This window comes from Gavialis gangeticus, unplaced genomic scaffold (assembly GCF_001723915.1).
Source record: "Gavialis gangeticus isolate Ggan-Ray unplaced genomic scaffold, GavGan_comp1, whole genome shotgun sequence".
NCBI lineage: Eukaryota > Metazoa > Chordata > Crocodylia > Gavialidae > Gavialis > Gavialis gangeticus.
The window spans coordinates 107,295,218-107,309,252 of NW_017729032.1; positions in this window are offsets into that span (position 1 = coordinate 107,295,218).

The following is a 14,035-nucleotide window of genomic DNA, read 5'->3' on the forward strand; positions in this document are numbered from 1 at the left end:
CCATAAAGGAATCTTTGGAGAGCCTGAATTTGGAAAACAGATACCCTACCCACCAGATCTACCAAGTCCTGGCTTCCCTTGGACATAGGTAGATAGAGAATGGCTTGGGGAAGCCAACGACATCCATCCCAGAAAAAGTTCACCAGCAGTCTTTGAAGCTTCTCAAGTAAGTCTGGTGGTGGGTCCAGCATGGCACACCAGTGCCATAATGTTGTGGCTGCCAAATTGTTCACAATGAGGACCCAGCCATGGTAGGAGAGGTTCGGCCAACACCAACACCACTGCCACAAACACACCTCCACCTCTTCACCGAGGCCCTCCCAATTCTGGTCTGGGAAGACCAAAGGTCTGAGGAACATCCCCAGAGCCTTAAGACTATTGTGATGCCAGGCAAGACCCTTTACAGGTCTAGGGGAGGGGAGATGGGTGGGTGGGGATGATTGGCCCATGCGTCAAGGAGCAGGGTATTCCTCTTGGGCCAGTTAATGTGAGCTGAAGAAACACACTCATAAGCACTCTGTCAGTTAACCAGTAAATAGACATCACATTGGGTATTAAGGAGAGTGGTCACACTGTCTGCATACACTGTCAGCCTAACTGGCAGGTTGCCAGCCAAACCAAAGGCCAATGGAACAACAAGGCCAGTCAGGCACCATCACAGAACACGTAGCAGGGGGTCAATAGCCATAGCATAGAGCATTCCCAAGAGGGAGAAGCCTTGGTGGATGCCCTTGTGAGCCATAAATTGGAGCACAGAGTGCACTGTTCAATTTCAAATAATTGGAAACATCTTTGTACAGGACCTAGAGGGTGGAGGTGAAGACAGATCTAAAGCGAAGGGCAACTGGGGCCCAAAAAAGGTAGTTGTGGCTAACTCCATCAAAGGCTTTCTCCTGGTCCAAGGAGACAAGCCTGATGTTCAGTCCAAAGAGGTACGTGGCTGTTACCAGGTCATGAAGCAGGAACAGATTGTCCCGGATAGTTCTGCCCAGCACTCAATAGCTCTGTTCAGGGCCAATGACTGAGTCTATGATGGTATGAAACCAATTGGCCAAGGCTTTGGCCAGAATCTTGTAGTTGACATATAGAAGGGATACTGGCCACCAGTTCTTAATGCAGCCGAGGCCCCTTGTCTTTGGTAGCAGGGTGAAAACTACCAAGTGAGAGCTGACAGGCAGGATCTTATCAGCAAGGCTCTCATGAAACATGTGCAACAGGCAGGGACCAAGGAGGGGCCAGAAGGCCTTATAAAACTCGGTTGGCCTCTATCGAGACCTGGGGATTTGCCCAAGGTGAGGCTCCCCAACACAATCGTGAGTTCCTCCAAGGGCAACTCTTGCCTAAGTTCATTGGCTTTCATTGGGCAGAGCTTAGTGATGAGATTGGTGTAAGTGCTTAGTGGACTTTGGGAAGAGAGGTTCAGCTGCAAACAGCTCCTGATAGAAGGTGATGGTGTGATGTCGGATTTCAACAGGAACTGTGGGTATTCAGCCATTGGAAGTCTTGATGGATCAAGGACTTTCTGCAGGACCTGCCACCTTTCCAAATTGAAAAAAGAACTGAGTTGGGGAATCAGTCTCTGCCAGCTCTTGACAGTGGGCACAAATCCTAATGCCCCAGGCTGTGCTCTCTGCCAGTTCCTTCAGGTGTTTATTTCTAATCTTAAGGTTCTTGAATAGCCCCATGTCATTGCCAGCAGTGTGTATTGCTGGCAGAAGGCTCTGATCTGTGCCTTCCTCACATCCCACCATTGCTTCCAGGAGGAAAAGATGGTTCTCTTAGTCTCCCATGTCTGAAATAGGCAAAGCAGTCACAGAACTGAGCATCCTGCAGCAAGCTGGTTTTAAAGCACCAGTAGGATGCCCGAGGACACTCTCTGCCAAGGAAACTCAGCATGCAAGAAATAAGTCTGTAATCTGAGAGTCCAGATGGAATAATTCAGCTTCCACACAGGAGTAGCATGCAGTGCTTGGCAATGTACAAGTGGCCAAAGTGTTCTATGGCAATCCCACCAGTGGTTGTCTTCAGCCAAGTGTACTGCCTCATGTGGAAATGGTGCCAGGTGTCAATGAGGTTCATATCCTTGAAACCTGTTCACAGCTGCTGGGTCAAGGGCAGATGGGGTTCTGGCCCATTCCAGTCAAGCCACTCATTGACTGTGCAATTAATGTCCCCGTGTAGGACAGGAAGGTCATCGCTGTTAGCTGTACTCCTCCAGAAGTCAACCAAGGTCTTAAAGAAGGCGATCCATTCTCACCTGGCAGTGAGTGCATAGCTATTAATTAGAAGGAGGTGATGTTGCACTAACAAGGTACAAACAGTTAGTAGTGGCCAGGGATGACCTCTTGGGCTACTTCCAAGTCTGGCATCAGCTGCAGCGACAAGAAGATTGTGACCCCTGCACTGAGGGAGGTGCCATGGCTCAGGAACATATGGCCCCTCCAGGCAGCATGTTAGTTGGCTTGATTAGCTGAAGTGTGTGTCTCTTGTAGATTAGCTGAAATGTGAGTCTCTTGAAGAAAGTTGACATCCAGCTTTTTCTGGTGCAGGAAATCAAAAAATGTCATCAACTTTACAGGGTCTCTGCAGCCTTTGGCACTGATAGAACCAAAGTTTGTGGCAGCAATGCATGAAGTGTGTAGAAAGGAGGACAGGCAAACCAAACGAACAAAGAGAAACACCAGAGAGGAGCAAACATGCAGGACAGGGAAAAACCAGGCCTACAGCTTGTCATCTGGTGCTTCTCGCAACAACCTTCCAACATTGCCTGTGAGCTTGCTTAGTGGAAAACTATAATGCTGCATTCCCAGAGTGGAGTGCAGCACCAGTGCTGTGGCCTTGGCAGAAAGCACAAACATCTCAAGTTCCAGGAACCATTTATGAACATATACAAACTTCCAGTGGTGCTTGGTCTGGTCAAGAAAATCAACAAGGCATTCAACAGAATAAGCAGCACAGGGAGGTTCCTCAGAAGCAGGAAAAGGTTCAACCTCCAGGGTGGAGACCCTCCCCATTGAGGGGGATGCCATAGCTGAATGGGGAGACACTACCTCCTGAGGCAGAAGTTCTGTCAACTTGTCCTTTGTGGCAGAATGAAAATCCAACCCCAAGGAGGAGGAACTGTACACATCAGGCACAGAGAGTTACTAAGCCATGGGGGGAGTACCTGCCCTCCGACCAGGACTCTCAGCATCAGGCCCTGTGAAAGCAGAATCTTTCAAGGGGTCCTGGTGAGGATATCAGTCTCTGATCTTTTGTGGGGTGGGGTGCTGTCCTGGGCCAGCCACTACTGCTTCAGGAGCTACTTGCAGTTCCCAGAGGGCCCAATCTCCATGTTGATTTTATCAGGCTCAAGGACCTGAGAGGCAAGGAGAGGGCCTCCCCCAGCACCTCCCCAGCACCTCCCCAGCTCCTCTCAAAGTGGTGGGGAATTATTGAGAGGATACAGAGGCATTTTTTGGAAGACCCCTTTTGTTTCTAGGACTTGACCTTCCCAGCAGCAGGGGCTAAAACCTCCCCTGAGGGATGCGGGGGGGGGGGGGGGGGGGTTACTGCCGGGGATCTAGCTGACTCCAATGAAATGTGGAGCAGCTGGGAGGAAGGGTCATCCTTACTACCCAATGGGCCTGCTGCACCAGAGCTGGATGAGTAAGGCTGTGCAAAACAGCATCATTTTGTTTTGACTTCCACATTGTCATTTTGAAGGACAGGGTTTCATTTCATCATTTTGCTTCATTTCAAAGCACTGTTCCATTTCATTTCCTCAAAACTTTTTTGCTGTTTCGACACGTTTTGATGGTTTGCCCACAGACTATAATGGGGAATCACAAAAAAATGCCTATAACTGTCATTTCTTGCCTGATTCAAATTATACTTTTTTTAAACCAAAAATTGGGGATCTTTTTTTAAATCAGAGAAAACCAGGATCCCTGGTGACCAGTCACATAGTCACATTCTGTTTATGGAACAAGAAATTTCTCTAAACATCAATAAAGCTGTTATAAAAGTGTAGAACATGAAAAATTGCTAGCAGTCCTCCTTATTGCTTAAATGCAAGGCCAGAATATAACCGATAAAATATTTTTTTTCTTAAAATGATGTTATCCAAAAATGTTCATAGGAAATAGTAGTTGTGGAGTCGTTGTCATGATGGCCTATGAAATATGGGGGAGACATACTTTTTGTGGTTAAGATAGACTTGGACACCTTTTAGAACACAAAAGAATGTTGCAAAAACAAAGTACTGCACTCACAAGTGTGTCTAAGTCTATCCCAATCATGCAATTTATCCAATAAAAGGTATCACCCACAAAAATCCTTGCTTCTTTCAGAGGAAAAGGTAAATTTCAATGACTTACCTAAAATAGAAATTTATGTTTTGTTTTTTAAGTATCAAACATTGAGTTTTTAATATTATAAGTGAAAAAATATTTTGCAGTCCAAAACTATTATTTGGTTTGATGATTTCCTTACATTTTCAGGATTAAAAAAGTACAAACATAAACACTGCAACAATAAAAAATGAAGAAACTGACCCAAAGCATTTCAAATATCCAAAGACACTTCTCTCCTCTCCTCTTCTTTTCTAGATTTTAATATTTCATCCTGATTTGGGACAGTAATACTTTAAAAATGTTGAAAAACATTATTAGACAAGAAATTGTGCCCTTCCATGCCCCAGAATTTGAACCATGTAAATAATAGGAGTGTACACATTCTCTGTACTTCTGGCTTCAGAAAACTTGATTGAGTAGAAATGGATATTTCAACTGCCTGGGAGAGACAGCAGATTTCTATTGAGGCAGTGTGGAGGAAGTCAATTGACTTAAAGGTTTATTTTTAAGAACCTGACTCCTGCTAATGACTCTTCTTTCCACAGGAGTTAATGACCCTATCTCCTTTGTAATGGTCTTAATGTTTCATTGATAAAGCTATCCTTTCTTCTTGAATTTTTCTGTCTGTCAACTATTTCTAGTAATATTTCTCTTCTGTTTCATAGGCATGTGAACTTTTTTTTTTGTCTTAGCTCAGACCCTTAACCTTAGGTGTGGTAACATTAACTCAGGTGTGGAAATGACTGACAGTGAAGTCTTGGGTGCACTTTGAAGATGCTCAAGCAGTCTAGATTTTTCTTACAAATTTTAACTGAAGATGTACATTTAACTATAATGATTAAAGGACTATTAAAACAGTGTCTCTGGATTATATTTGCCTAGCTTGTGTTTTTAAACATAGCATATAGTCTAGAAAATTAGTTCACTTTCCAATAAAGTTATATTTGTTTTTGCTTTGATAAAAATTTGAATAAAATAGCACTGGAAACCTAGCAGAGATGCAGTAGAAGGTAATAGGTAGGGGGAGGGGGAGGGGTCAGGTACAGGTGGGAGACAAGGGGCTGGGAGCATGGAACAGGGGGTGGAGGGAAAGGATCAGGTGAAATAGGTAAAGAGCAAGGGTCAAGCAGCAAGGGAAACCAGCCTCCCTTGGGCTTGCCTGGAAATGCTGGAAGAGAGGAGAGAGGAGGGGGCTTGAATGCCAACTCCAGATGAGCCAGCATAGCTCAGCTGAGAGCAGCCTTTAGGAAAGGAGTGACATGAGGAGAAGCCCTGAGCCCAGAAGCAAAGTCAGCAGCCCCAAGCTGGGGAGAGATGCCAGGAAGACTGGGAAGGGAGGGAATGCCAGGAGGCATGGCCATAAAAAAAAAACAACAGACTGATACCAGAGCCCAGGATGGAGAAGAGGGAGTGGACATGCCCTGGAGAGGAGAAGCATGAAGAACAGCCTGGACACAGAATGTAGAAGAGTCCCAAGGAGCAGAGGGATGAAGGAGGGATGAGCCTGTGGGCTATAGTTGAGGCTAGCAGCCATGAGGAGCCCCACAGTTGGGTAAGATAAACAGCAGAGGCTAGCTAGAAGGAGTGGCAGCCCAGTGGTGATGACTGGGATGCAGAAAAAAATAGCAATATAAGTTGAAATATAAGAAGAGCAGCAGGCAACAGTTAAAACAGGATTGTGAGGTATTCTTTCTAGTCAGATGTATGTAACTCTCTGGCTCCCAGATTAGATCTCAAAATAACAAGGTTATTCCCTGTTTGTCTCAATGGTGATCCCAAATCTTTTCTGCCATGTCTTGATGTTAAAGGGTAAAAATTAAGCACCTCTGGGATACTGATTAATTCCCTTGTAGTTTCAAATGTTCTTATAAAACAATCCAGTTGACTATAAAAGAGAGAGACTCACAGCATGTGTTCTTCATGCTAAGGATCTTTTATTAGGTATCTATCTCCCTTTTCACATAATTTTCTGCAGTTTCTTAGGTAACACTGGATCCTGGGATGAAGAAAATGACTGAAGCCTGTTCCCCAGTTACTGAGTGACAACTTCTCCAGTGATGGTAAGTACTGAGTCCAATTTATCTCTCTAAGTATCCCAAATACAAAATCAAGTAAAATAAACAAAGATGAGCTTCAATCCTTTGGGTTCTATGAACCCAATTCCCCTTTTTTCTATCAGGGGGTATACATTCAAAAAAAGGGTATCTTCCCCTTTAAGCACACTAAACAACGTCAAAATTCCGGTTTCTATATTTAGTCCTCCTGGGCTCCCACTCAGCCTGACCCTGTTATGGTAATAAAGGATTCAAAATGTTTTACTTTTTCCTATAGGGCTCAGCCTCCTTTTCCCAGCTGGCTCTCTGTTTTTCCAAAGTCATGCTGGCTTCCAGAGTGCGCTTCCAGGAATGATACTTCAGCTGGTATCTCCTGGCTCGGCACAACCCGGTAATAAATAAGAACCAGAATACTTACCATCAGATTTGTGTCAGGCAAGTTTTTGTATCAACAAGCAAGCGTACATGTGATATAAGACCCCTTACCTGTTATAGCAGAAGAAAAGTTGTCATGTCAGAAAGGGCACAAGCCCTATAGCACCCATTCTCAACAAAAGGGCATCTACAGGCACAGAAGGACAAATGATGGGGGGGCAGGAGGCAAGGGGCAGGCACCAGCATGGGTGATGGGTACCTCCTGGGTCAGAAGGAGCACTTGCCCCCACCAGCAGCCAGTCAGTGACTGGGGTGAGGGTCTCCATGCAGCCAATCGCGCTGACCCAGAAGTGCCAGCCGCATGCCCAGAAATGTCAGCACAACTTCTCCTGGCACCCCCACTCCCTTGCTGGCAATCTCAGGGAAGGCACCAGTGCTCCATTCTGCCCCCCTACCCATCTCCTAAGCAGGAAATGCCAGCTGCCAGGGGATGTACCAGCACTCTCAGGGGGTGAATGCACCCTCTACACATCACCCTTGGACACAAGCAAAGTCATGGTAAAGGCAAGGGACAGGCCAGGACCAGCAAAGAAAGCAAGGGATGGGGGTCTGGTCCCTTGCCCCCACTAATGCTTTCCCCATTGCAGCAGCTCATGGGATGAATTTAAGAAGATCTTAAATTTATTTAATTCTGTACATGAGAAATTATAACCAGGGATTTCTCTGCCAAAAAGAAAATCCCCAAGTTTCAGATTAAAAAAAAAGTAACCCAAAATGCACATTTTCCCCATTTATCTACATATTAGTGGTGTTTTATTTTTATCTCAGAAAAATGTGGATCTGGGGTTACTTTTCTTAACCTGAAAATTGGGGATTTTTTGATCAGAGAAAAACAGGTTCCCTGATTATAACACATTTATAATTTTCCATGTAGAGAATTTAATTACTGGGGGGTCATTTTAAATACATGTCACCTTGGATTTGGAAAAATATTGTGCACACACTACTACCAAGATAAGGCATATTTTAAGCTATATTTACAAGAGAAAGTTTTTTAAAAGCTTCTTTTCAGGACTTACATTGTCTTATATTTTAAATGAAAACACGTAGATAACATATACATAACTGCCAAGGCCAGTTAGTCTGCAACATGTCATTTTATTATATTTCCAGGTTTCTATCATTGGTCCAGGTATTGGTGTTTATGGTTCAGTCATTCAGAGGGAACTATTTTTAGACCTATTGCCATTGTCTGTCAAGCACCCTCATTCACCTCCATTCATTCAGGAACCAAGTTTCATAGGAGGGGTACTATGAGTCATAGGTTACACAATCGGGCATGGGTATAAGATGGAGGCTTGACATTACAAGATGGAAACTAGACATGACTTATGCTAAATTACATATATAGGCCTAAAACAGTAATCACACAATATAAAAACAGTGAACAATCAATACAAACATAATAATTATCACTTATAAAGCAGTGGGTATCTATATCAAAATAGCAGGGCATTTATTTGCAAAGAGGGGAGAGAAAAATAAAAGCTACTACCTGGAATGTAATGTTAAAGATTATCCTACATCTTAGCTTACTCATACTTATCTATAGGGAATAGAGAGGGAGAGAAAAAGCCCTGGCACCCAGCTCCTGCCCAGCTGCAGCTTCCCTATACCTGCTCCCACTTCCCTACCTGCTGCCCAAAGTGCTGCAGCAGTGACAGAAGGAGAAGTTGCTAGAGGCCATGAAAGCCAAGCAGTTCCCCAAGTGGCTATAGCCATGGCAGCAGCAGCTGAATCTGAAAGTTGTGTGCTGGTCTGAGATGAGAAAGGGCTGAGAAATTCCTATGAAAGAGGGTGGGAGCATAATGCACAGCCCCAGTGAAAGTGGATGGAGCTTGGCCCTATGCCAAGCTGAGCAGGGGCAGCAGATAGACCACGACCAGATACAATTAATTGTTGGGCACCTGCCCACAGACCAAATGAAATCTCCTGGTGGGCTGGATTCAGCACGCAAGCCATATTTTACCACCCCCCTGCTTTGAACAGTGGGAAACACAATAAAATGGGGTGGGGGCTGGGATGCTGGCAATTAGGATGTGTCTGAGTGGTTTCTGTGTTCTTGAACATTGACTACATAAAGTTATCATATCCTCTAGAGGTTTTACTTTCATCAGTGTTGGTTTTCAGCAAACATTAATTACAATCATAGACTTCTTGGTTACTTTCCTTGGAGTCTGATGAACCCTGAGTATATGAATGAATTAAAGAGGGATCTAAAAATAATACTTAGCCTTTTTTAATCATTAAGGGAGTTTTCATTTTCATGAACATAGATTTTAAAATATTCATCTTTATTGCTACCATAAGTTCTTCACAAAACAGTCAAATATATTTTTATTATAAGTTCATATGCTATCCCCATCACAAAATTGTCATATAATGTGTGGCTATTTTGTCTTTGACAGTCTATGCCACATTTATTTCATAATTAAAAGCAATGGCTAATATGTTGTTGTAGTCATAAAATTAACATTAATAGTTTAATCCTTGTCCATTTTTACTAATAGAAATGGTACTGTTTTCAATAAATTCTTTTAAATTATAGGGTTTTAAAAAAATCAGGATTTCTGTCACACAAGAAATACCAGAATTTCAAAATTTCTTTTGTCCTAAATAAGAACAACAATTAAAAAAGTGTCTAAAAATGAATTAAATAAATCTTCCAGAAAATTTCTAAAATATGTTGGCTGGGAAATATACAAATATTTTGTTTGGACTATAGCTATACAGGAAACACTTGCTATTTGTGGGTTCGGCATTCACGGTTTCAAATATTTGTGAATGCTAAACCCACATTTTGAATACACTTTATACACTTACAGGAGCTCCTTGGAAGCTCTGCGCTTGCTGCCCCCGGGCTCCCGTCACCATTGCTGGAGCCATGCCCCTTGCCCCAGCCACCAGGGCCACTGTGCTCATGAATGCAAATTGCATTCATGAATGAAGTGCCTTATTCGTGGATTTCACCATTCACGGAGGATATGACAAAATATCCCCCGCAAATGGCAAGGGTCGCCTATATTTCAGATTTACAGAAATTAAGTTATGGGGTAAGTTAGAGAAACACTTGAGCAGAGGAATGGATTAGATGACCTCCTACTGGCCATTCCAGGAAGGCACAGATCTAGGATTTTAAATGGGTAGTATGGGTTATGTGGTACATCAGCACATATTTTATAAAACAGCACATATTTTTTTCTCCAGTTAAAGAAAAACTTGAAGATTTACTAATATGCTAGAGGCTCAGTGCTACTTTATTCAGTCTAAGATCAAAGCAAAAACAAATGTAATTTTATTGGAACGTGCACTTATTTGCTAGTTTATATATTACATTTAAAAAACAAAACAAGCTAGTCAAAGATAGTTCAAAGAGACTTTTTTATTAGTCCTGTAGTCATTATAGCTAAATATACATCCAGATTTGTAAAACAAAAGCTAGGCTTCTTGATAATTTTGACAGTGCATCCAACACTTCACTGTCAAATGTGTGAAATAAGAGAGATATAACAGGAATAGATAACAGACAGTGCAATTGAAACAGAAAGGATAACTTGATTAATGGAACATCAAGACCATTTAAAAGGAGAGAGGGTCTTTAACATCTGTAGACTGAAGAGTGACTAGCAGGGATCAGGTACTTTATAACGAGCGGCTAAGTCAATTAATTCCCTCCACTCTGCCTGAGTAGAAATGCTGTTGTCACTCATAGGCAGTTGGTTTTAGACTTTGGGTGGAACAGAAACCGAAAGGGTTGCAACTACCTCCCTGCTCCCAGATCCACCCCTTCTAATTTCTAATGTGTCCCAGAATTGAACACATTCTTGTTGCTGTTTTGTGAGAGTTAAAAAAAAATATTTATTTTCCCTAGAAGGCATCATAGTAGCAGCTAAACTGTTTTGAAAATGTGGTTAATAATCTTGAACCATGCTTCTTGCAAAAAAAGCAAAACAATAACAACAAAAAAACCCTTTAATTTTGGACACGTGAAATTTGGAATGACATAGTAGATCCATCCAGTGGTATGAGCATCTGAACAAATGAAAAAATGCCAGGAGGAAGACAGGTATGGGGATTTGCTGTGTTTAAATATCTCTCTTATTTACTTGCCCTCTATTATTCTATGCTAGATAAAATCTAAAGATAAAGTTTGAAAATAATTCAAGGGGCATTTTTTCCAACCCCCTGAACATATACAGGATTTGCTATTCCAAAAATATCTAGACAGAGATCTATTCAGTGAAGATTCTGTAATTTCTCAATTAACTTTATCTATTTTAACACAAAGGAAGTATTGCCTAAAATCTAATCTAAGTATGGTTTGCTGTGGTTGAGACCCATTGCTACATTTTCTGATCTCTGTTGCAAAGAAGAACATTGCTTATCAATATTTCAAATATTTAAAAACTTAAGGCATTTATGTACATAACTTTTTGTTCAGCTGCTTCTGAGATCCACAGTTTCTGAGCAGACTCAATTAATAGAGTCTGCTCTGCACATGTGCTGATGCTGTGCCTTGTGCTGGTTTATAAGTGGCAAGATGCATGTCAGTGCGGAGCAAATGGTAGCGGTGTGCTTTTGAACTAAAGCAACTCTGAGGTGTTTTAGTTCAAAAGTGCACCACCACCGTTTTCTTCACTCTGACATGCATTTCTCTGCTTCTAAGTGCAAAATCCCCAATTTTCAGATTAAAAACACTAACCCCAAATACACTTTTTCCATGATTAAAATGAAACACCACTAAAATAGATATAGGTACATAAAGATATAGGGGTGTTTCATTTTAATCATGGAAAATGTGGATTTGGGGTTACTATTTTTAATCTGAATATTGGGGATTTTTTTTTTTTAATCAGAGGAAACCAGGATGCCTAAAGATGAGGCACAGGAGGCGAAAGTACTTAATGCCTTTTTACTTCAGTGTTCACCAATAGGGGCCACTACTAAAATATAAGTTCAACTGGCAGCAGAGACAATGAAAGGAGAAAAAGAGCCTAGAGTAATGGCAAATTAGGTTGCCAGGTTGCCATATCCAAATCATTAATGAAAATATTGAACAATTGAACATTAGATGGAAGACAAGGGAAGTGATAGTCCCTTTCTTCTCAGCACTGGTTAGGCCTTATCTAGAGTACTGTGTGCAGTTTTGGGCTTCACATATTAAAAAAGGATTTGGAGAAGTTTGTGTCAAGGTGGGTGACAATATCATAAAGGATTTAGAAGACAAGTCATATGCAGAGTAGTTGAGAGGAAGCTAGTCATTTTCAGTTTGTGGAAAAGGTGATTAAGAAGGGACATACTAGTAGTCTTCAAATACTTAAAGAGTTGCCATAAAGAAAAAAGAAAACACTTTTTTTGTTTTGCTGGAGAGAGCAGCATGTGGATCAATGGCTTGAATTTAGCAAAATATTTTTACATTGGATATCAGGAAAAAAAATTCTTCACTCTTAGAGCCGTGAGCTAGTAGAATGGACTGCCTAGGGATGTTGTAAGCTCTCCATCATTCGTGGTGTTCAAAAAGAGGTAGGAAAGCCACTGGTTGGGGATCATCTAGGTTATGTTTTCCTTTTTCCCATGCTTTTGGACTTTGCTGGTTGCCATCTGGGTCTAGGAGGGGATTCCCTGTTTACACCCCCCGCTTTGTGCATCAGGATATTTTTTAAGCTTTTCTAAGAGGGTATTGGATATAGCCCAGGCTGGGATTTTGAATGGGATGTGCTACTGCTCGTGTTAGGACTTAAAACCAGAGGTTCCTGGCTAAGGAAACTCCCCCTGCTCAGGCTCAGACCTATCAGCATATTTGGGCTCAGTAAGGAATTTCATCCCATGTTAATGTAGCAAAACCCCCAGTTTTATTAAAAAAAATTGTTCTTTTTTTGTTTATTTTAAAATGCATTCCCACACCTTCCCCAACCATTTCTGACTTTCTCTCTGCCCTCTCTATCCCTTATAAGTGATTACAAGTAATACTAAGTAAGCTAAATTCTTGTGTACTATTACTGTAATAAGCCCCCTTTTATATTGTAAATAGTGTCTTGTTGCATTTGTATTAATTTTTACTTTTTTATATTGTATTATATTGCATTCCTATATTTTTTGCATTGATTTATATTGTTTTATATTGAATTTATATAAGTTAGGCCTATGTCTGTAAAGTAGTGTCACGTAATGTCAAGTTTCCATTTTCTATGACAAACATCCCTGATGTTGTAACCTATGACTCATACCTACCCCTCCTATGTAAATTGGTTCCTAAATGAATGGGGATGAATGAGGGCACTTGAGAGACAATGGCAGTAGGTCTAAAAATAGCTCCTTCTTGAATGACCAAACCATCCACTCGAGGACTAAACCATCACCCTGTATTGACCCTCCCTGGCTCAAGATTTGGAAGACAAAGACTGTTGCAGAAATCAGCCAACCCACCATTGTGCCAAGGCTGTACATGCTCAGTATGAACATCTGGAACCCTCTGGAACAGGGATGACTTTACCTGGACATGCCCTTCCCATAAGAAAGCATAGGTAGTCTGCCCCATAAGAAGGGATAGTGCAGACTGACTCCTTGGGATGCCCTCTCTATCTAGACCAGCACCATGCCACACCACCTATCCACCCAGAGGCCCTGCCGGTGACCCCCCTCTGGACAACACGTTGCTGGAGAAGACCCCGATTGGCCATTAAGGATCAACTCACAGCCCACAATAGGTAGCTATCATCCACCTTCCTTCCCCAAGCAAAGGACCTCGACTCTATCCCTACATACGTTGACTTCATCCTTCCAGTAAGCCTTTTCTTGTTCTGCTACCATTGTGTGGGTATGTACATGAGTGCTTGTGTGTAGGAACCAATAACTTTGTGGGGCTGTGTAATGTGTTGTCTCTTTAATAAACTTGTTATTTTGAAACCCTAAGTTGGGTTTTTGTCGTATTGACCTCCCATCCCTCCTCAGTTTCCAGCCCCAATCTCCCAGCTGTCTGCCTCTTTCTTTCCTGGCTGTCTCCTCCTTGCCACCGGGCTTTTTCCCTTGCTTCCACTGCAGCACCAGTGACCTCGAGTAATCCTGGGGCCATTTGACCTTAAGCAACCTCAAGCCTTAATTCCTCAGCCCAGCTTCTCTCCAGTCTACTGGTTTGAATCCTGGTCCTAGCAACTTTCACTCCCTACACTTTCACTCTCTCACCTTAACCTTCCCCCCAGGTATCCCAAGTAC